Source organism: Protopterus annectens, chromosome 8.part0, assembly GCF_019279795.1.
Source record: "Protopterus annectens isolate FY-2018-M chromosome 8.part0, PAN1.0, whole genome shotgun sequence".
Classification (NCBI taxonomy): Eukaryota; Metazoa; Chordata; order Ceratodontiformes; family Protopteridae; genus Protopterus; species Protopterus annectens.
Window position 1 is genome coordinate 596,030,570 of NC_056741.1, and position 21,693 is coordinate 596,052,262.

General features: G+C 44.0%; 1 protein-coding gene across 1 annotated transcript in view; it reads right to left on the reverse strand.

The window, feature by feature from the left end:
- The window catches only part of HUWE1 (HECT, UBA and WWE domain containing E3 ubiquitin protein ligase 1), a gene marked incomplete in the record, with an annotated part of 5,008,559 nt that overhangs the window by 3,641,798 nt on the left and 1,345,068 nt on the right, over positions 1-21,693 (reverse strand).

The window sequence follows — 21,693 nt, forward strand, 5'->3', positions numbered from 1 at the left end:
GGATTTTCCAGCTCAGGCAACCTGTACATTGGCTCCTGTATAAACGCTTCAGCTTGGCTGTTGTAGTTGCGTGGGACATCACAAGTAGGACCATAAATCAGGGACGTTAAATGTGACGTCTGCATGCAGAGACCTCAGAACTTAAAAGCCCAGCTAAAGTAGAGTAGCCAGTGATGTCAGTCATAGGGTCAAGGAGCCATTATGTGGCTAAACTGGTCACAGGGCAGGGTATAACCTCCAAGAGGATATAAGCTTAAAACAGATACCAACTGCATAAATTAGACCATATAGAAAGTGGAAAGATTAAATACAGTCCATCAATACAAAACCAAATAGGGCAGCGATAACAGCCTGCGTTCATTTGTGTCCCACATGCCGAATTTCCTTATCTAAGTGTTCATATAACCACCTGGTATGTTAGAAAATAATAGTCTCCCCCTTTTTACAGTTCCAATATAAAACCCTTCTGTGAGTAGTGAACATAGTCCAAATACGAGGTTCTCAGTTGTAAAAAATACATGTCTAATGTTGATATAACCACATAGATCCAGTACTATACACTCGCGACTACCCAAAGTGATGAAATGAAAGGGCACCAGGAATCCTGTTACGTCTTCACCGCATAGAGCAAAAGGCCAAACTGAAAAAAGTTAGCGTGTAGCGGGCAATAGAAAAATTAAGTTCCATATGAGATATATCCCACTCTACTGCTCAGGTCCAGTACCCCTAAGACAAGTGGTATAGATAATCCGTAGGAAGAAATCTGTTGATTCATTTACCCTTATAACCATTAAACTGGAAATAAAGAAAGGTGTTTAATATGAATATTCCAAAACAGTGTAAGAAAGTTCTCTGTGTGGAAGATTGTCAGTCCATATATTTCTAGTTAATCACTGTATATTAATAAGATCAGACAATAGTAGTAGAAGTAGCGAATGTAAACTCAAGTCAAAAAGTAATAGAAAATATATAATTCTACAGCATTACTAAGTAATCGAAAGTAATCCAAGCAAGGCAGGCAGTCTGTTTCCAGTCGAAAAGAGTGTGTACTTAATAAAGGATTTTCGACTGCAGTTTGTGTACTTAAAGGATTTTCGACTGGAAACAGACTGCCTGCCTTGCTTGGATTACTTTCGAATACTTAGTAATGCTGTAGAATTATATATTTTCTATTATTACTTTTTGATTTGACTAGTTTACGTTCGCTACTTCTACTACTGTCTGATCTGATTAATATACAGTGATTAACTAGAAATATATGGACTGAAAATCTTCCACACAGAGAAGTTTCTTACACTGTTTTGTTTTTAGACCCACTACACTTTAGTGGGTTGTTTTGAGACTTCGGGGATACCATGGAGATTACTTGAATATGAATACTCCCAATCAAAATCCAGTTGCTAAGATAGCTCGAATGCTCAAGTGGAAAAAAATATATCAGTAATATTCCAAGTCACCAGAAAAGCAAAATAAGACCCGAAAAGGTGCATGTTATGGTCAGTAGGTGACACAGGCCAACCTGAGAGAGAAAAAGGGGAATTCAAACAGAAAAACCCCTGCGAGTACGGCAGCTGCACTGTCTCAATATCAAAGGAGTCCAAAAAAATGAGACACCAGCAAACTGTGGCACCAAAGTAATCCTTTGTTAGACTGCCCTGTACACAAAAATAAGATAAGACTCGTTCTTATGCCATTCTTAAGCCAAATGTAAGGGGGGGGGGGCTAGACTTGTCACTACATATGGACATAACACCAAGGTACTGATGGACAGTGTGCATCATTGAAATATTCTGACATCAGACTTGGTGAAATTTTGGGCGACAGATGCTACTTTTCTTTCAAGGTAAAAATCTTGCTGCCTATTTTAATTATAAACATGCTTAATTTGATAAAAAGATACACTCAAGTTACTTTGTCAGGAGACTCCTTAATTGGTTATCATCCATGTAGTCACTGCGTTCACTGTCCTAGAATTGTAAAAACTAAAAGCTTCAGCAGTCAAAATACCCCTCAAGTTTATATTTCATTTTTTGCAGATCGTCTTACAGACTGAGTGGTTTACTTAGCTAGTTGCATCTATTCAGCATTTTATATAGAACAAACTTCAAGACCCTTTAAATTTAGTATTTCTGAACATCTTAGCGACATTAACCACCATAAAGAAACCAATGCTCTATATAAACATACCATGACACAAAAATGCTACATTTAATTTTACCATCATAGAGAAAAAAGAAAGACTTGGAAGCAATAAATTAGGGTGGCATGAATTATTAAATAGTAGGGAGAAAAATTGGATTGTCAAATTAGGTAGTCTGTTTAAACCAGGGCTTAATGAGCATCTTTAATTGGTCACATCCTTTAAATTATGAACATAAAGAATGATGCAGTAACTACACATCAACACTGATGAAGGGTATGTAAATGTAAAGCCAAAAACGGTCTGTTCTTTTGTGTATAGGGCACTAACAATAAAGGATTAACTTTGGTGCCACTGTTTGCTGGTCTCACTTTTTTGGACTGCTTTGACTTTCAAACCATGCAGCTGCTGTATTAGCAGGGGTTTTTTTGTTTGTATAACCTCCAACAGACCTTGGACAGATCAATAATGAGTGAGAAAGAAAGGACAAGGGGGGTAAGGTGGGTGGGAAGGAACACTGCAACATGGAAGAGGACATCTATGGTTATGGTAAGATTTTACACAACTATTCTATGCCCTATTCCTATGTTGCAGTATTCTGTGTGTGGGAAATACCACAGCTTAGTTGGAATTAAGGGAGAATGTAGAAGAGGCTGATTCCACAAAGCCCTGAAGGATTGTTCTGGCAAACCCTGCACGTGCTCTGGAGACTTTGTCTAACTTGCAGTGTTTGGTTTAAGTGTGAATGATGGACCATGTGGCTGCTTCTAGTATGGAAGCTATATCCAGGCCTTTTAAGAAGGCTTTGGAGGTTGCCACTGCCCTTGTGCAGTGAGATTAACTGCCTGTGCGAGATTTTTGCTATGGTGTGAACATAGGCAAATAGCTTTTCTAATCCAACATGCGATGGTTTGTTTGGAGACTTTCTTGCCCAGGGCTCTAGGGTGGAAAGAAACAAACAGTTGATTGGATTTTCTTATGGATTTAGTCTTGTCTAGGTAAAATCTTAGCTGTGTACATCCACAGAGTGGAATATTCTCTCACTTTCACTGGTAGGCGAGGGGTAGAAGGTGGGCAAATGAACAGATTGTTTTTAAGGAGAGATCATTGACCATCTAAGCCATAAATGAAGGGTTAGTTTTTAGTACTACCCTGTCCTTGTGGAAGGTAGTGCAAGGAGGGCAGGCCATTAGGGCCTGTAAATTCAGACACCCTTCTGGCTGACATTATGGCCAACTAGCAGGACTCTCTTCCATGTGCACATTTGCAGAGTAGCCGCACTAGCAGTTTCAAATGGAGACTGGGTTAGTTTTTCCAAGATGAAGTTAGGTCCCATGCTGGTGGCATGGGTTTTCTTGGAGGTCTGATGTGTAAGACACCTTTTAAGAATAGCATCACACTGATCCTGGCTAGTATAGGGGAGGGTCTAATGGCATGCAAGCTGAAACTGCTGAAAGGTGGACTTTTACTGAAGAGTGAGTGTCCCCCCCCTTTACTAGCTGACACACAAGCAAGGAAGTACAGTTGTGTACCTACCATAAATGTAGATGTTAGTGTGTATTCACTGTTGCAGTCATTACACCTGGGTTATCTGCTGGCAGGCTACCCGCAGTCAGCCTGAATTCCAAAGTCCTGGTCTAGCGTCGGTTGCTGTTGCCTCTTCCCTGAAGTCAGTGCGCCAGGGGTATAAAAGATGAAGCAGACGCCATTTTCTTCACTTTTTCTTGCCCCAGGTGCCCCCAAAAGGGTAGGCTAAAAATTCTGCTCATAGAAAAGCATGCACTAACCAACAATACCTTCATCTATAAGCAAATACACCACACAGGTTGTATAGAATAGAGAAGTACAGATAAGTCCCAGCAATGAAAGAGGATGGAGGGAGGGTAACCTGGACTGCAACAGTGAATACACTCGAACATCTACATTTATGGTAGGTACACAACCGTACTATGTTGGTGTTTCACAGTTGCAGTCATTACACTTGGGTTGAATCTCAAAGCTGAGGTTGGGTGGCTGGGCCTAGATAGAATTAGGAGTGGCTATGAGGCTCGGCAGAACTGCAGTGGCGAAGCCTGCTCTGGATTTAGAGTAAAGTGGTAAGGTTGGTGCTTTGTAAAAGTGTGCACTGAAGTCCAAGTTGCAGCCTCCAAAATGTCCTTGGTTGGTACTCCTCTGAGGAAGGCTGCTGAAGTGGCTGCGGCTCTGGTTGAATGTGGCATAATACCCTTAGGCACTGATTTGCCATGTTGTGAATAGCAGAAACAAAATGCAGTGGTCTATCCATTTTGAAATAGTCTGCTTTGAAATAGTTTTTCCTTGCGATCCTGCAGCATATGCCACTAAGAGTTGCTCAGTCTTTCTGAAGGCTTTAGTTTTGTCCAAGTAGAAGCATAGCTGTATATGTCCAAAGAATGCAGAAGTCTTTCCCCCTTATTCTGTAGGTTTGGATAAAGGGTAGGCAAATGAATGGTTTGGTTAAGAGCCACACTGGCACTACCTTAAGCATAAATGTTGGGTTTGTCCTTAGAGAAACCCTGTCCGGATGGAAAATAAAAGGTTCCACAGCCATTAGTGCCTGTAACTGAGACTCGTCTTGCTGAGGTTATTGCTAGGAGCAGAGCTGTTTTCCATGATAAGTACTTTATATCAGCTGTATTGGCTAGCTCAAAAGGAGGCAGTGTGAACATTTCCAAGACAAAATTGAGGTCCCATGCAGGTGTTGGAGCTCTCCTTGGAGGTCTTATGTTTTTGGCCCCTCTGAGGTACTGCCTTAGCAGTGGATGTGAAAATATAGGTGGATCCCTATTGTAATGAGCTGGAATGGCAGAGGCATGGATCTTAATTGATGATTATAGGCCTGTGTCCAGCATCTCAGTTAGGTATTGTAAAATCTGAGGAGTATTTGGTACAAGCGTGTCCTTTCCTTGTGCCTGGTTCCAAGCACAGAATCTCTTCCACTTTTCTGTATAAGATTTTCTGGTGCTGAGCCTCCTGGCCTCCAAAATAACATCCATAACTGCTTTAGAGAGAGGTGCGTTCTGAATGGTTACACCATCAGCCATGCAGCCAGATTTAGGGTTCTGAGTTGGCTGTGCAGGATCTGAATTTGTTGGGTCAGCAAATGAGGAATTTGGGGTAATGTTCAGGTTGGGCCTCGAGACTAGCTCTTTAGGATTGGGTATCAGTGCTGGCGTGGCCAGTCTGGGGCAATCAGTATCATTTTTGGCTTCTCTTGTCTGATCTTTAGGAGTACCTTGGGGAGGAGAGGCAGTGGAGGAAAGGCATCTACTGTAAGGGTTTTCCAGCTGAATGATAATGCATCCACTTTCCATGCTTGTTTGTAATAAGTCCTTGTGCAGAATCTCTGTAGTTGGCAGTTGTGCAGGGAGTCAAATTGATCTATGTCTGGGCAACCCCATTTCCTTGTTATCATGCTGAAGATTTGTGGATCTAGTTTCCACTCATTTAGATCCTTGAGATTTCTGCTTAGTTCGTCTGCCAGAGTATTTGTCTTTCCTGGCAGGAATTGTGCTTGCAGGTGTACCTGATAAGTCAATGCTGTGTTCCACAAAGTCATGGCTTGTCTGCAGAGGGGGTAGGAATGTGTGCCTCCCTGCTTATGTACCACATGACTGTAGTATTGTCAGTCTTTACCAACAGTTGTCCTGGATGAAGTAGATCCTTGAAGGCTGTCAGGGCATTCTGAACAGCTAGCATTTCTTTTTGATTGATATGAAGATGCATTTGGCTTGCTGGTCATGCTCCCTGAATACATTTTCATGCCACGTGGGCCCCCCAGGCATAATCTGATGCATCTGTTAGTGTCTGCCTGGCTGTGGGTAGAGTGAATGGCTGCCCCTTGTTGTGGTGACAGCCCTGTGCCCACCATCGAAACTCCTGTTGCAGGCAGGGAATGAGGGTAACTAATGTTTTCAGGCTGTGGCAATGTTGAGTCCAAACACTTCTTAGTTACCATTGTAGTTTCCTCATATGCAGTCTTGCATATGGAATTAGTAGAATGCATGATGCCATGAAGCCCAAAGCATGCAGAATTTTTCTTGCCGATAACTGGGTTTTGTTGCCAACATTTTGAAGTAAGAAGTCAGTTGTCTGTGTCTGGCGTGAGATAAGCCATCTGGGCAGTTCTATTTAAGCTTGCACTCAGGAATATTATCTCTTCAGAGGGTACTACTTTTGCTTTTTCATTTACCGTGTACCCTAGGCAAATTAGTAATCTTTTTACAAACGTCAGATGCCTCAGCAGAATGTCTTTGTTCTCTGCTTGAATAAGGCAATCGTCCAAGTAAGGGTATATTTGAATTCCCCTTTGTCTTCAGAAAGCCATTACTGGTGCCAGGCATTTTGTGAAGACCCTGGGCACAGTAGATGAGCCAAAGGGCAGTGCAGATAATTGGTAGGGCATTGATCCAGCTATGAATCTGAGGTATCGTCTGCAAGATTGTCTGATTGGGACATGCAGGTATGCCTCTTTTAGGTCCAAAGTTACAAGCCAAGCCTTCTTGCCCAGCATGGGCAGAAGCTGCTGCAGTCAACATTTTGAATTTTGGAACGTCCAGAAAAGTGTTTAGAATAGACAGGTCCAGTATTAGTCTCCAGGCTTTGTCCTTTCTGGGTACTAGGAATAGTCTTGAGTAAAATCCTTGTCCCAGCTCTTGCTGTGGTACTTGCTGAATGGCCCTCATGTCCATGAGGGATGTAACTTGCTTTTGTGCCTCTGCCCACTGATTTTGTGGCAGGTCTGGCATACCTTTTGCCTTTGGCAGGGTGTGAAAGTGGAACCTGTAGCCCTGGGACACTATATTCAATCCCCACTTGTCCTGGATGATTATATGCCAATTTTGTGAAAAAAGTGCTAGTTTTCCTCCTAAGGGGACTGCCAAAAGATAAGTGCTTGGTATTGGCAGATGAAAGTCATTGGGACTTTGGGGCATTAAAACTTCAGCTTGGCCAGCTAAAAACTTGGTTATATTCAACTGGACGTATAAGAGAATTTAAGTACCTTTTTCTGCACTTTTTTTTTAAAAAATACAGTATTTAAATTGATTTAAACTGTGTATGAAGGAGTGTTGAAGGAATTTTTATCTGAAGTTATTCTGCTCTTCAGTAACTTGAACTAAAGCTAGTGTTGGCTGAATTTTATTTGCTAGTAATTACAGGTGTGGGGGTAGCCACATTCTTTGATTTCCTGTCCTTGCATATTTAAACTGGTGCATGTGAAATAATTCCTGCTTTAAAACTTCAGCTTGGCCAGCTAAAAACTTGGTTATATTCAACTGGACGTATAAGAGAATTTAAGTACCTTTTTCTGCACTTTTTTTAAAAAATACAGTATTTAAATTGATTTAAACTGTGTATGAAGGAGTGTTGAAGGAATTTTTATCTGAAGTTATTCTGCTCTTCAGTTATTCCCACCCACCCGCCCTGTTTTTGTTTTGGTGTTAATCTTTGTGGCATTGAAACTGCCCGCCCCTCAGCCTGCCTCTGGGCCCATCTCATTTGCTCACTCAACTGAGTGCAGTGAGATCATATTCTGATTTCAGGCACTCCTACTGTGTACAAAGAGAGCATCTGGGAAATAGAAAAAAAAAATTAAGCTTATTTCCTGCCTTTCTTGTTAAGTGGTACAGACTATTTGTAGGCTTCTGAGCCCCCAAGCCCTTCTGTGTTTGAGGGAAGCCTTCTAGCTTGTTTATTTCTTATAACTAGCCAGTTTTCTAGTTTCAGCACTCAAATCTGTTTCTTTGATCTCAGCACTTGTTCAGAAAAAAAAAAAAAAAAAAAAAATTTCATCTGCTTTTACTGTACTTGTGTTTTTACCTACTTCTTTTTACTTTTGCATCATCTTAAAATACTCAATTGTATTTATTACTGCTTGGTGTAACTCATTCTAAGCCTTTTGGTTTAAACACTTGGGCTTCGGACCAGTTAGTTGTTTTGCACTGAGAGGGTTTGTGGTCTGCACTGTTGTGGCAGAACAGGTAGCTTACATCCATCTAGGTTGAGAAATGCTGATTGAGGGCTCAGTGTCTGTTATTCTAAAAGTGTATTAATTCTGGTTTAAGCACTTGGGCTTTCAAGCCAGTTATTTTACATTAAGAGGGTTCGTGGTCTGCACTCTTGTGGGAGGAGAGGCTGGACTCTGCCCTTCTGAGCTGGGAATTTCTGGTTAAAGGCTTATAGTGCATGCATATCTGAACTGTTCCTTACTGAAGTTGGTGCGCCTTGTTTGCTGTGGCATAGACTGGATTCGGGCCTGCTGGATCTAGCTTTGTTTGTGTAACTTGAGCACTAATCCAGACATTCTCTAAAGTATTCAATGGTATTTATTACTGCTTGGTTGTAACTTGATTAAAGTGTAGCTATCATTCAAGTCTTTTGGATTAAGCACTTGGGCGTCAGAACAGTTGTTTTACATTAGGAAGGTTTGTGGCAAGCACTGTGGTGGCAGGACAGGTAGCTTTCATCCTTCTAAGTTGGGAACTGCTGATTGAGAGCCCAGTGTCCAAGTGTATTAGTTCTGGTTTAGGCACTTGGGCTTCAGGCCAGTTATTTTACATTAAGAAGGTTCGTGGTCTGCACTCTTGTGGGAGAAGAGGCTGGACTCTGCCCTTCTGAGCTGGGAATTTTCTGGTTAAAGGTTTATAGTGCCTGAATATTTGAACTGTATCTTACTGAAATTGGTTCACCTTGTTTGCTCTAGCATAGACTAGATCCAGGCCTACTGAATCTAGCTTTGTTTATATGCTTGTTGTTTGTTTGCTTGTTATTTCCCTGGAAGCTAATTCCACCTAATACGCAACTTCTCAGCTTCTGTGGATCACTAGTGATATCTGCATTGCTTACTGTACTTATTTCCTTGTTTCACTTGAAAGAAAGTTACTGTTTGTCGTTTTTGCATTTAGTTACTTGTAACACATTGCACTCAAGTTACCTGGCACTTGCTCACTAAAGCAATTATATAAGTCAGCACTAAAAATTAAAAGCACTACACCCTCACTCCCCACTGGCCCTTGTTTTCAATTAAGGATTTCCCAATATTATTCTAGCATGTCCAAAGGTCAGTTGTCAATCTCCTCTCGGTCCAGCTGGTGAATCTGGGAATCTTGAGGCAATGTTATAACTGCCTCATGTACACAGACAACCCTCTCCTCCTCCCACATAACACAAATACTTGAGAGATGCAGCTATTTAGCCAAACTGGAGGCTGAGCTCTCTCAACTCAGGACTGGCAAGACCAGACAGGAGGATAAGGCAACTACACACACCACAAAACCAGCCTCACATAATGCTACCACTCCACTGAATCAAACACATAAACACACAAAGACATACTCGGAGGCTCTGAGTAAAAATTTACCTAAACAGCAGAGGCCTCCAAAGCAGACACCCAAACAACTGCTACCTCAAGACACCCCACAAGCAACACAAACCACAAAAGCAGTGTGCAAAGCAGTCACAGCCCTTAAGGCCAAATACAACACCAAACATACTTGTCATAGGTGACTCCATAGTCAGACACACTGACGTCCCACTCACCAGGCTGAACAAGGAGAGGGTCACAGTAAGCTGCCTATCGGGCTAGAATCCGCCACATAACACAAGCACTCGGGTCACTCCATGGCAAGTACAAATATGACAGAGTCATTGTCCATGCTGGTGTGAACGACCTGAGACGTACCTCCCTGGACTACATGAAAAGAGACATAGAGGAGCTCTCTGATTATGTAGCCCAGGCAGGTATGACCCTAACCCTGAGCAGTATCCTTCCTTCACCTAGAATGATGCCACAATATAGAGACAAGATGATCAGCTTTAACAATTGGCTTAATGTCTGGTGTCATTCAAAGGGGATCCAGTGTCTGTCTGCCTGGGATGACATGCTTGACAAGCCACGCTGCTTCGCAAGGGACGGCTTGCACCTGTCACCCCTGGGATTCCGGATATTGGCTAAGGCTCTTGCCACCCCATAGTGCCTTTTTAGGCAAGGCTCAAATTCTAAACCTACCTCCCTAGAAAACAAAATGGGAAGAAACTGAGGGTAATGCTGCTCAATGCCAGAAGTCTAAATCTCAAAATGCACGCACTCGAGGCCCTTCTCAGTATGGAGAACATCGATGTCTGTGCTGTAACTGAAACCTGGTTCAAGGCTCCTGAGAGCACCCGGCACTATTAGGTTTTACCTCATATCATGCGTTCGCCCCAAAACCCGGACCACACCACAAAAGGAGGGGTGTATCCATATTCATAAAGGATACTCACACCTCCAGGTTGGTGGCAACGCACAAGCTTCGGAAACCATCCAGGTGCAACTAACCATAGGCAAAACTGCTCTACAAATTGTAGCATGCTACAGGCCACCCTCTCAAACTCAGGAACCCCACACAGCCTTCCTGAAGACACTGGAGGGTATAAATGTATCTCCAAACACCATCATATTGGGTGACTTCAACTACCCGAATATAGACTGGGAACATTACTCAAGCCCTAACTTTCTAGCCCAACGGTTCCTGGAGTTCATAAATTCAAATGCCATGGAACAGCTAGTCACTGTTCCCACGAGAGGAGAAAATATACTAGATCTCATTGTCACAAACATGGGGACAAAATGCTCCACACCGGAAGTATATCCCTCATTGGTGAGATCTGATCATAAACTAATCTCACTGGAAATCCACATCCCGGACCCACCACCAACAAAAAAGACCATAGTGAAGAACTTCTCTAAAGCAAACTTCACACTACTCAAGACTGGTGTGGTATCCTTCAAGGCGCCTGAGCCAGAGGAAACCACAACCCAAGCTGCGGAAGCCCTGACAAATGCCTTCTATGAACACCTCCAGGACTGCATGGATCAGGCAATCCCAAATAAAACCAAGACTCTTTCCACAAAGGGCAAACGTCCAGTCTGGTGGACCCCAGCCATTAACAAACTTTACAATAAGAGGAGAAAGCTATTACATGATAGAACAAAATCCATAAAAGGGAAGTCACCCCTGATCATTATTAGTAAAAAAATACGAGCACTCATAAAATCAACTAAGGCCAATTTTGAGAGAAAAATTGCCATGGATTCAAAGGACAATCATAAGGCCTTTTTCAGCTATGTTAGGAACCTGGGTGGAAACTCCCAGATATGCTCAGAATTAGTCCAAAATGATACAAAAATCACTGAACCCACAGACATTGCCAACATACTGGCAGACAGGTTCAGTGCAAACTTCACCCCTCTCCCCTAAAGGAGAGATAACTATCCCAGCCGAGTGTAGCCTCCCAGACATCTCAAATGCGCAGGTGAAAGCTGCTCTCTCTAAAGCTAAAAACACAGCATCAATGGGACCGGATGGTGTCCCCGGCTGTGTGCTACACGAGCTAAATGAGGAATTAAACCCGCACATAAGGCAGCTGTTTAATCTCAGCCTTACCACAGGATATGTGCCCAAGGAGTGGCGTCACGGCAACTGTGGTCCCACTCCACAAAGGCGGCGCTCTACGGACCCTGGTAATTACCCCATAAGCTTAACAAGTCTAGTCTGCAAAGCTATGGAGAGGATCATAATGGAGCTCATAAACAAAGATATAGGGGACTTGCAGACACTGGACCCGACCCAGTTTGGCTTTGTCAAGGGAAGATCATGCCTTTTGAACTTGGTTGACTTCTTCGAAACAGTCACCAAGGCCATTGATGAGGGAAAGGCAGTCCATACAGCCTACCTTGACCTTGCAAAGGCTTCGACACAATACCCCACTCGGGTATTGTAGAAAAACTTACCAGCTTAAATGTAAACCCATATGTCACAAGATGGGTTGCAAACTGGCTTAAGGACAAAACCCACAGGGTTAGAGTTGCTGGCGCTGTGTCAGACTCCAAGCCGGTCACAAGTGGTGTCCCACAGGGCTCGGTCCTTGGCCCCTATTGTTTGGCATCTACTTCTCAGAAGTACAGGCCAACATGGGAGGACTTTGGCTGACAAAGTTTGCAGGCGACTGCAAACTGGGCCATAGTGGAAAGTGCATCGGACACGGATATCCTTCAGAAGGGACTCACGGAAACAGATAGCTGGTGCCAGAGCCATGGCCTGAAGTTAAACGCCAAAAATTGTATAGTCATACCCTTCGGGAAAAACAAGGTAACCCAAGCTACCATATAGGTGGCAATCCACTAAGCACAGAAGAGGTTATCAGGGACCTGGGGACCCAGGTTGACAGTGGCCTTTCTTTTGACACTCACGTTGCTAAAGTGGTTAGAAAGACCTTCTACATTGCCCACCTGATCATGAAGGGATTCACATCCAGATCTAGTGAGGTCATTGTTCCCCTGTACTCTTCACTTATCAGACCAATGATAGAGTACAATGCCCCATTCGGGATGTATCTCACCCGACATCTGCAGCAATTGGAGAGACCCCAAAAGTTCCTCACCAAAAGGATAAAGGGACTCCAAAATCTGTCATATGCTGCCAGATTGAAGAAACTCCAGCTCTATTCAGTCGCATACCGTCTGCTCAGAGGTGACATGTGCCTGACATACAAGGCCATGTCCAACCCGGAATTAATGGACATGCTCCACCTCAAAAAATCCAAATTCACCAAAACCACTAGAGCAAGCGACTTAAACCTTAGCACGGATATAAATAGGACGTGCTGGAGGGATAGATTTATCACTCAGAGACTCCCTATGCTGTGGAATAAAATCCCGGTCCATGTGAGGCAGAGCACCTCGCTGACTCTGTTCAAGAGAAATCTAGACCTGTGGATGGGAGATCGTAGGTTTACCCCAGGAATCATCTCTATGTCACTGCTGGACAGAGGCACAACAAACTAATGGGCACAGTATTTTTTCATATAAGGGGTGGCGTAAGCCACAATAATTTGGGCTAGGCTTATAAATGCCTTAGGGCAGATAGCCTAGTATAAACCTATGAACCTATGACTGTTTTCTATATGGCTGAGATTTGTCTTCTCCGCTTTTGGAGGTAGAAGCACACCATTCTTTAGGCCTGTATGAGCCTTGGGGCTGGGATCTGCCTCTAGGGCATCTCTGCCTCTTTGTGGCCTGTCTGACACTGGAAAGGACAAATTCTTTTAAGGCCAGTTCCTGCTAAATCTTGGTGTTTGTACCTGTAAGAAATACTTAACTGTCTGCATAGATTTCGCTTTATCCTCCATTTTCTTCAACACCTCTTCTGGCTTAACACCAAAGTATCATGCTGTAATGGAGCATCCAATAATTATGCTTTAACATGATCAGGCAGATTTTGTTCCTTAAACCAAGCATGCCTTCTAATGACAGTAACCCTAACAGCGGGCCTGCAAGAGGCCTCCGGTGAATCAAAACCACATTGCAAATTATGCTTTCCCACTTGTTCAGCTTCATGCAATAAATCCTGCATTTCCTTATCTGGACATTTAGAATTTGTCAATATTTACTGTTTTAGCAGTGACATTAAATATTGCTGATTTTTAAGCATATGAAACTGACAATTTAAAGCCCTTACAGCCAAGGTAGCCATAGTGTAAACTCCCCCCCCCCCATCTGTCCAGTGCCCTAGAATCCCTATCAGAGGGGACAGGGTTTTTCGCAGTGGAAGCCTTGACCCCTTTCGGACCCGGAGATATAGTTTCTGGGTCAGCAGCAGGGATTTTATAATGAAATTTATTGGAATCTGGAACCATGTAGTATCTGTCTGGCTTATCTGGTGCGGGGGGCAGAAAGTCAGGAGACAGGCTGGAGTCTGAAAATACATCTACTATGTCTAGAACAGGAGGAATAGCAAGAGGTCTGCGCTGAGGTAGTATAAGAAAGTCTCTGAGCCTTTTCTTAGATTATGTGTAATCTTGGCTCTCCCACTGTAAGAGCTCCCACATGGCATGAAGGGTTTCCCCAAAAGAATAATCCTCAGGAGAGGCTGAAGGAATAGACTCTTCAGCATCAGAATCCTCATATGGAGGAAGGGTGTATCTCTGTTCAGAAGAGGAGTCCGAGGAAATGGAAACATGACCTGAAGATTCATATGTTTCTTGCCTAGGCCTGTTATCAGGAAGGGGATGGGAACCCCTGATCAAAGTAATTAGGTCTTCGGCCATTTTAAGCATCTGTTTTTTAGGCATGGAAGTCTGTGCAGGAGAATGCTGTACTTGTTTCTGTCTTTAGAGCTGCTTTAGTGTTTGCCTTTGAAGCTGAGGTTGGCTTTACATACAACTGTGTAGGTTTGAAAAACGTCCTCAGAAGCAGATGCCTGCACAGCGGCTCCTGACCCATCTGAGGGAACAGTTTCAGAGTGTCCAATACCTTGAGTATCCAGAGGCCTAGTCGGCTCCACGTGGGAGTCGGAAGCGGCCTGTGGCTCTGAGGTAGCGGGCGTCAGGGGCTGCGAAAGTGCCTCACTGAGAACCAACGAACCGGTGACTGGCCTAGCGGAGGCCTCATCATTGGTTTTGGACTTCGGGTGGCTGTCCTTTCCCTTGCGCTTTTTATAAATTCCAGTCTGCTGTTCCGACGACATTATACAATTAAATCTTCGGCCAAAGTAATGAAAGGCAAAATCGTACAGACGCTTAATAGTGCGTTGGTTAAATCTAGCACAAAACCGACAGCTAGCAACATCGTGGTCAGGGCCCAGGCAAGGAATACAGTAAGAATGAAAATCCTTGAGGTATTTGCTTCCCACAAGAAATACAATTGTTAACTTTTTCTGACATCGGTCTGGAGCAAGAAAAAAGATTCCCCAATGGGGTACTTAGCTTTAATGAAGACTTCGGATCTGAAATTAGGTTTTGAAAAAATCGCAGGAGTCGGCCGACCGGCACTTGCAAACTGCTTTTGCTTTGGGCACAGCGCGGCAAGAAACACTGAAGAAAATGGCGTTGGCTGTATCTTTTATACCACTGGCGCACTGACGTCAGGGAAGGGGCGACAGCAACCAACGCTTGACCAGGACTTAGGCATTCACGCAGACTTCGGGTAGCCTGCCAGCAGGATAACCCAAGTGTAATGACTGCAACAGTGAAACAGGAACATCTGTGGTGGTGGTGGGGAGTGATCTGCAATGCATGGATCCCTGCCCTTGCCCAGACACCATTTTGAAAATCTCTCCCCTTTAGCAAAGTAAGAATTTCTTGTAGTAAGTTTCCTGGCTTCCCTCAGGACTAAAAGCACGTCCTCCGAGTAGGGGTGCCTGAAGGAAATTAGAAGTTTTCTACCCACAGTGTCAGTGGCAACATCTGCAAGTGTGGGTGGATGAGGTTCCCTTTTGTGTCAGGAGGTCCACATTGTGGGGTAACTTGTGGTGTCTGCCCTTAGCTAGACCAAGAAGTAGGGAGAACCAGTGCTGTCTTGGCTACTAGGGAGTCAAGATTTTTGGTTAGTCTCTCCAGATTTTCAGGAGGACTTTTTGAATTAATGAAAAGGGAGGAAAGGCATACAGAAACCTTCCCTTCCATGAAATGCTGAATGCATCTACTCTCTAAGCTAGTGGGGAGTAGATTTTGGAGCAGGTGGTCTGCAGTTGTCAGTTCTGGGGGAAGGCAAACAAATCTACTTGGTGGGCCCCACCGGTGGACAATATCCAGAAAGACATTTCTGTCCAGCATCCATTCGTGACTTGGAGAGAATGTCTTGCTGAGGAGGTTTGCTTGTTTTGTTGTCCCGAGATGGGATGTAGGATTTCTGCAGGGACAAGTTGTATTGTGAGACTAGGTTCCAGATTAGTAAGGTTAGTCTGCAAAGGTGGAACACTTTTGTCCCTCCCTGCTTGTTGAGGTCCACAACTGTGGTGTTGTCCGTTATTATTTGGAGAACACCTGGTTGTAGGAGTGGAAGGAAGGCTTTCAGTGCCAGGAGGACAGTCATTTCCCTCACGTTGATGTGTTTGTTCTTTAAGGAAGGGTGCCACTTTCTTGAACCCTGTAGCTTGCCATTGTGGCTTCCCATCTGAAGTCTGAAGCATCTATATGCATGAACTGGTTTGAGAGAGGTGGCTGCAGTGGAAGGTCCGGATTCAGCTGAACTTGCTGAATCCACCATTTTAATTCTAACTGTAGGCAGGGCAGGAGAGTAATTTCTTGCTCTAGAGGATGTTGGTGCTGTGACCATACATATGTTTAGATACCACTGTAGCTTTCGCATGTGTATTCTGGCTAGTGGTAGCATGGGGATGGTAGCTGCCATTAGACCCAGGGTCTGTAGGAATTGCCTTGCAGTTATTTCCTGGGTCTGCAGCAAGGATTTGAAGTGGGAGGTCAGGAAGCTGTCCTTGTCCAGAGAAAGACTGATCCTGCAACCCATAAATATTTTGTCTTGTTCTAGGGTCAAGGAGGATTTTGGGAGATTGAGGGTGAACCCTAGTCTTTTGCAGGAGGCACATGGTGAACTCTAGATGGATTAACAATGCTTCCTCACAATCTGCTAGGATCAAGATGTCATTCAGGTAGGAGTAAATCTGGATCCCTTGTGCTCTACAATAGGCTATGGCAGGTACCAAGCATTTTGTGAACACTCTGGGGGCAGTGAACAAACCAAAGGGCAATGCAGTAAAATGAGAGAGAGGAGGGTCCAGAAAAAACTAAATTTTCTGTGGGAAGGTAAAAAGGGTATGTGTAGATAGGCTTCTTTCAGGTTGCGTGTAGCCATGAAAGACTAGGCTGGTATAAGAGCGAGTAAATTTGGTAGGGACAGTCAGAAGGTGGGCACTTTTAAGAACAGGTTTAAGGAGGAAAGGTCTACAATCTGTCTCCATGGTCCATCTTTTTTGGAGACCAGAAAGTTTTGAAGAAAAGCCCTTTCCTTCCTGTCCTGAAGGGACAGGTTCTATGGTGCCCAAGTTCAAAAGGTCTGTCAGAATCTGTGGAAAGAGGGGTGCCTTTTTGGTGGAAGGGGACACCACTTAAGGGTGGCCTTTCTTTCCAGGAGAGGAAGTATCCTTTTTGAATAGCCAGAACCCATTTGTCTGTGGTGATGGTTTTTCCAAAAGGAGAGGCAGTGGGAGAGGCAGGTGGAAAGGGGAAGGAGGGCAAGGCAGTCGCACATTGTTGAGGTTTGTCTTCTGGCCCCTCTTGTGTCTGGAAGATGTAGGTGCAGCTGGGGCAGTGTTTCTTCTGACAAAGGTGGCTTTGGCAGAGTAATTTCTGTAATATTTAGAAATAGGGGACACCAAAAGATGCTTAATATCTTGCAATTCCTTACTCTCTTCTTGCAGATTTTTGAATAGGTCTGCTGGCAGTTTACCAAACAGGAAATAAGGGTCCACAGGGGCATCTAAGATTTTAGACTTTAAGTCTTCTGGCAAGTGCTGCAGGCGAACCCAAGAATGTTTCCCTGAGTACAGTGGCAGATGCTGCAGAGCGTGCAGAGGCCTATGCAGCATCATATCTAATGCAGTGTCTGGCTACTTGAGGCAGCCAAAGATAGCTTGGAAGATATGTCAGACTTAGTGGGGCAGTCTGGAGTAGCAGCCAGCAAGAGTACCGGCTTGAGAGACCAGGTCCAGAGCATATTTGGTCATATGGGTTTGATAATTGATGGCTGTAAACGCCAACATGGAAGAGGTGTAAGCCTTCTTTCCAATTCTATCCACTGGTTTGCAGTCTGTAGGTAACCAAAGAGGCGGACAGGAGGAGTCTGGATTGTTTATCTGGTGAAATGTCAATCACAGCAGGATCGGCCAGGGAAGGTTTGAATAGAAATTTCTGTTATCAGGCACCCCTGTATAAGCGGTGTGGCCTCTTGGGGCAGGTGGCTGAGAATCTGGTGTCTTTGATACTGAGGAAAAGGCATCTCAACAGGCAGGAATGACAAGTGGAATGACAGAAGGGCAGGGACATTCCCACTTGTAATAGTTCAAAATACCTTTTTTTTTTTTTTTTTTTTTTTTTTTGAGCATCAGACATTGAAGTACTCCTTCATTTTGGTTATGGTTTCACCAAAGATATCCTCTGGAGGAGAGTCCCTTCAATGGATTCATCTAGGGAATAATACTCTTGAGGAGAGCCTATTTGGGAAGTATAAGATACAGACTCGTCTGATGGTGAATAATAGATCTCTTGCTCTTATTCCTCATCTTGTGAGGTAGGTGGTGGAAGAGAAGAGGCAAAGGCAGGCCTAGGGCAAAGGAGAAGAAGAGCAGATGTATTAGAGGCTGATGGCCTGAAGGCCATAAAAGCCTACAATAAAGATGAGGTGAAGGGGCTGCCAGTCAGGAAGGCCTTCAGCGGGTGTAGCCAGAAGTTTGTTTTTTGTTTCTTGGCTTGGAATCGGATGCCTGGCTAAGGGTAGCTGTGTTGGAAGGAGGAATCCCGGAGGCCCGGCTGTGTCTGGTTTCCCCTCGACCTCGGCAGTAGTCGATGTTTGGGTTAGATCCAGGGACATGCTTGTCATCAACTGCAAAGTGGCTTCCTCAAAGTTCACTGTAGAAGTAGACGGCTTTGACGTCCCTCAACTCCTAAATCAGTAGCTAGCGGACTGTCCATAAGTGAAGTGGCAGTGGAAGAGGGCCTTGGAATCTTGGCCTTCTTTCGCAGAGGTTCAGTCAGGGCTTCAGAGAAGGGATCCATCCTGAGTGCGAATTTTTTAATTTGTTGGTTTTCTAGGTAGAGAAACAGTGCAGCCACAGACAGCCATGTAAGGTCTTAGGAACGAAAGACTGGCAGCTAGAGCAAGCACTGTGACTGTGCTCCAGCCTAAGCAAAAACCACAGCGGTCGTATCTTTATGGGGTACCTGGCACCCACATTGGCCCTTATTTGCTGCCATCGGCTAAAGGTTACCACAACAAACCAAGCTTTAGCAATAGAATAAAGAAGAAAACCCCAATGGGGTACTTAGCTTTTAGATGTCTTGCCATGGAGTGAAGTACACAATGTGACTGTCTGCAACTGAAAAGTTCTGAGGTCTGTGCATCCAGACATCACTTTTAAGGTCCCTTGTTTATGGCCCTACATCTGACGTCCCATGCAACTACAACAGCCAAGCTGAAGCTTTTACATAGCAGCTGACATACAGGTAGTCTGAGGTGGAAAATCCCACACCAAGAATACTGCAACATAATAGGACTTCATACATTTCCTTTGGACGTTGCTGCAATAATATCTACATGTGGAAACTGGCCACATGCAGCTCTCCACCCACAGAGCTTAAAAACCATGGACATATCAAAGTGGCCTTGGCTCCTCTCAGATTGAAGGATGCATGCATATGGATAAAAGGGACAATCACACTATTCAATCTCTAGTTCTGTTACCAGTTACAGATGTAGAGTATATGTCCAACAGCAGGAAGAAACTAATTTTCTCCCTTTTCCAAAGTAAATGAAAATAATGAGAATATAGTAAAAATAATATACTTAAGTCACAAAGGAAACCCTGAGAGCTCAGGACTGGAGTTAAAGTGAAAGATTTCTTACTATAATACCTGGACTACACAATGAGAAAAAGTATAGTGGAGTGGTGATAATTGCAGATGGATGAGAACACTGGGTGATTATACCCTCATCTCTCCAACCTCAGCAAAGTACAGTTTTGTACCTACCATAAATGTAGATGTCTGATAAGATATGCAACTGCAGTCCTTACATATGGGTTGTCCTGCCTCAGGCAGCCCTCGGTCGGCCGGATTCCAAAGTCTGGGTCCAGCGTCGGCTGATGTCGCCTCCTCCCCGACGTCAGAGCGGCTGGGGTATAAAAGCATCGGCCGACGCCATCTTCCTCAGTGTTTCTTGCCCCAGATGCCAGGTGCCCTCCAAGGAAGGCTAAATTTAGAACTGGATTAAAAATTCCAGACATACACAATAGCAATAAACAGATACACTATAACAGATATCCCCAGCTAAGTATAAAAGGAGGGAAGTGGACCCAATACACAGAGGGGTAGGGGGGAGGGAAAAAGTACAGTTTTGTACCTACCATAAATGTAGATGTTCGAGGATCCACATTGCTGCAGTCATAACCTGTGGGTAGTCCGCTGTCCTCGGTCGGCCCGAATACCAAAGAGCTAGGCTGGCGTCTGTCATAGTCGCCCAGAGCTGACGTCAGTACGTAGTAGTACTTAAGCGCATGACCGACGCCATATCCTCAGTCTTTCTTGCCCCAGATGTCAGAAGGCCTAAAAATGAAAGGCCAGAGCCAAAATAGAAAATACCCAACCACCACCAGAGAGGAAATAATGAGTATCCCAAAAGGAAACACAGCAACCACAAAATATAGAGGGGAAGGAGGGAGGGAAAATAGGACTGCAGCAATGTGGATCCTCGAACATCTACATTTATGGTAGGTACAAAACTGTACTATGTTCTTCGTCTCACATTGCTGCAGTCATAACCTGTGGGTAGAATCCCAAAGCAAAGGAAAAGGGAGGCTGGCAAACTAAAAAGCATTAGGAGCTGCTAACATGCCCTGTAAAACAGCAGTGGCAAACCCAGCCCTGGACTTGGAATACAGAGGGAGATGGTAATGCTTAGTAAAAGTGTGTACTGAACTCCAAGTAGCTGCCTCCAAAATATCCTTAGTAGCTACCCCCCTCAAAAAGGCAGTAGATGTGGCAGTAGCCCTAGTTGAATGAGGTCTGATCCCAGCAGGAACATTCTTCCCATGATGAGAACAAAAAGCAATACAGTGACCAATCCACTTAGAAATAGTTTGCTTTGAAACAGCTTTCCCTTGTGAACCCAAAGCAAAAGAAATAACTGTTGAGTCTGCCTGAACTCTTTAGTTCTGCTCAAATAATAACGTAACTGCCTATGGATGTCCAAAGAATCCAAGACTTTTTCCCCCTTATTTTGGGGATCAGCATAAAAAGTAGGCAAATGAATAGACTGGTTCAAGGCCACATTAGAAATCACTTTAGGCATAAAAGTAAGGTTAGTACGCAAAGAAACTCTATCCTTCTGGAATATCAGAAAGGGTTCAACTGCCATGAGTGCCTGCAATTCAGATACCCTCCTAGCAGAAGTAATGGCCAACAAAAAAGCAGTCTTCCAAGACAAAAACTTCAACTCAGACATAGCTGCAGGTTCAAAAGGAGGTAAAGTAAGCTTCTCCAACACAAAATTGAGATCCCAGGAAGGAGTAGGAGCTCTACGTGGGGGTCTTATATTTTTTGCCCTCTAAGAAATTGTTTAAACAAAGGGTGAGAAAATAAAGGAGGGTCACAATCATAGTGAGCAGAAATGGCTGCAGCATGAACCTTCACAGAAGAAAATGACAAACCCTTGTCCAGTAATTCAGTAAGGTACTGTAGTGCAAAACTCAAATTAGGTACTGAAACATCAAAGCCCTTTGCTGTGCTCCAAAGAAAAAATCTCTTCCATTTATCAGCATAAACTTTTCGAGTACTAGGCCTCCTGGCTTCCAAAATGACATCTAAAACCTGTTGAGGAAGTTGAGACCCCACCGGCTCTAAAACAGAATACGCCAGGCTGTTAGATGCAAAGACTGCACCCTGACATTGAGAAAATGATTGTTTGACTGGGATAACAAGTGAGGAATCTGTGGCAAAGGCCAAGGGGGCTCCTGAATTAAACTCCTCAGCAGAGGATACCAATG